Raw genomic sequence first — 3004 nt, 5'->3', positions numbered from 1 at the left:
ACACATAATTTAAAAATCTCAAAGAACAGCCAGATATCATTTAGCTTTTACCTACACCAACTATAGGAATCTTCTGCAGGTTTGGTTATCTGAATTGACTCCCTTCCTCAGCCTCCTCAGCTCTGCTTCATTTACCTTCTCCATCTGCCATCTCCCCTGTCTATATCGTAAGCTCAGATATGCTGTGCAGGTAGCTTACCTGCTTACTAACAAACCCTCATCAAAGCCCAGGCTGTCTGTTAGAGCTGCCAGCACTCCAGGACCAGGAGATGGGTACTAACAATCAAAGCACCTGAAGATACACAACCTTTTGCAAACACACACCAAGGATCATCCGGATCTTACTGAATCAAAAACACACTGGGAAAAATCCTTGTCCTGTAGCACCTCCATGTAGTCACCCTGAAATACAGACTTAATGCCCAAGCATATTTTAAAAGGAAGCGTTAGATCGCCATAAAATCATCCGCAGTGAGGCACAGGAGTTCCTGTGATGTTCCATAGTGCTTTATCTCACAAATGGGCTTTCAAGCAGTGTTTCAATGTTCAAAGAAAACCATTTTTTCTTCTTGAGTTGCTTATGCTACTCTAGAAACAACAACTTCCTGAAGTCTTTATGAAATGAAGAGTTAGTGTCCCTGGTAGAGCAAACAACTGATTGTGATGCAGAACTACAAAGAGGACTTTCAGCTCACTTCTGAAACACCAGATATCTCCACCTCAGAAAGAGCCAGCAAACAGCTCACAGGACAATAACCTCTGTGGCAGCTCCTCAGGTCCCTCTCCACTGCTCAAGAGTAGAACGGGGAGGTAAGGAACGGTGTGGCCGCCTCTTTAAACCAGAGGCCAAGTTTGATGCAGAGGGAGCAGCACTCCCATAGAGCACAGAGAACAAGGAGCATCCTTTCTAAACTGCCTGGCTGCATGCAACAGTGTCTTTTTGTTTGGTCTGTTTGGTTTTGTCAAGCTGGATCTGTACCACAGCACTTCACACGAGCCTGAGACAGCAGCTACAAGAAGTAACCAGAGGGTCCTCTGTATGGGGAAGTGTGGCAAGTAAAGTTATTTGAAGAGGATACTGTGATTCAATCAAATACTCAAAATTGCAACGCATGGCCAACAATCATACAGATACTAAATGAATAAGCTTTCAGTTTCTGTGTACTCCAGGGAGATCCATCTGAACTCTGCGCTTGATACATCAAGCACTGCCTTCAGAAACCAGCAGAGTTGACAGCTGTTTCCCACTGAAATCGATGATGTAGAAGAACGGTCCACTTTCTAACAGAAACATTTCATGGGGCTACAAACACAACACAGGAGCTTTTTGACCACGATTCATTTTCAGTTTGGATTAAGTTAATCACAGCTATATTAAAAACCAAGAGGAAAAGCTTTATTACCAGAGAATTGTGTTCTGTTACACTGTATACTTATGATGAATTTCACATTCATTAGAACTACTTTACTGGAAAAAAAAGAAAACAACCACAACACTTGCAGCATTTTCACTTCAACAGCAGAGCATGTTCCACAGAACACCAGTGGGGCTGACAGTCAGATTCCAGCTATATGCCACCATCCGAAGGCACCGCAAAAAGCCATTCACTGGTTGCTTGAACCTACGGCTTATCAGCTCCTTGCTGGCAGAGCTCTTTGTTGGCCACGTGACTCTTCCATGATCAAGTTTTTAATTTTGGCACTGCAATAACTTTGGATTAACAGTGCGTTACATTCATGTCTTAAAGATGCAGGGGATGGGAAGAGCCAAAGAAAGAAACAAAGGCTTAAAGACAGCAGAGCAGCATGAACCGAAGCACGCCTCATTCTTAGCCTTCACCTGCACTCCACGCAACCTGCAGTGAGAGTATGTATCCAGGTTGCCTTCTCCCCCAGCTGGAACACGGAGGGCTTTAAAGAATGGTCCAGAGGGCAGGAGCTCATAGAATCACACAGTGGTTGGGCTGGGAGGGACCTGACAGATTACCCAGCCCCAGCTCCACTGCTGCAGGCAAGGTTGTCACCCACTAAATCAGGCACCAGCTCAGGCTGCCAGGGCCCCATCCAACCTGCCCTGAGCACCTCCAGCAACGGGGCAGCCACAGCACCAAAGCTGAAGCAAAACTCCCTGGGTTCACAAAGGGCAAAGGAGCTCGAGCCCTTTTCTCCAGAAGGACAAGGGATGTTTTAGTTTGCTTCTGTTGTCGTTCCAGAAGAACTCAGAAGTTCAGACGCAGACAGGCAGGGACCGCTTTCTTTCTTTCCCACATTCCAGAATACAGCTGTGCATGAGAACACGGGACCAACAAGCACACCAACACTTCCACCCTGCTCTCCATCTCACCTCCCAGCCTCATCTCCCCTCCACAACCAAATCCCTGCCCCTCCCACCTGCCTTTAAGACAAAAGCCACGAGCTGAACGGGGCAAGAGGAGTAAAACAAAATCACTGCCTTGATGACGCCAGCCGACCAGCCCTCGATGGAAGCACGTCCTGTTTGCGAGAGGCACAAAGCAACGATCCCTGTCCAAAGGCTACCTCAGTGCTCCGGTTTGACAGGAGCTCACGGCCAGCAGACGCGGGGCTGGAGAGGCAAGCTCTGCTGGGTCAGAGCCAGGCAGGAACACTCACAGCTGTTTTCCTCGCGCATCCCGAAGTTCCAGGCTGCGGCCGAAAGGAGAAGTGCCGGCTTCCCACCGCGCTGCACAGCCAGCCGGCTCTTATTGTTCCCCGGCTGTATTTTTAAGCTGCTTTTAGCGAAGCCCAAATTTAGGCAGGAAACAAAATCAAGCACGGCGTTCTCGCGGGAGGCATGAGCGTTGAATGACATTTCACGTGCGGATGGAGGGGAGGAGGGCCACGGCAGCGCCGTTCGGAGCCCAGAAGGCCACGAGATTCCAGCATTTTCTCGCAGCGCAGCACGGCTCACACCTGGCTGGCGCTCCCGGCGCAGAGCAGATGCAGATACAGATACAGACACCTGCGAGGAGCCCGCAGCGCGCGG

This window comes from Meleagris gallopavo, chromosome 14 (assembly GCF_000146605.3).
Source record: "Meleagris gallopavo isolate NT-WF06-2002-E0010 breed Aviagen turkey brand Nicholas breeding stock chromosome 14, Turkey_5.1, whole genome shotgun sequence".
NCBI lineage: Eukaryota > Metazoa > Chordata > Aves > Galliformes > Phasianidae > Meleagris > Meleagris gallopavo.
Note: the sequence above shows the minus strand (reverse complement) of the source record.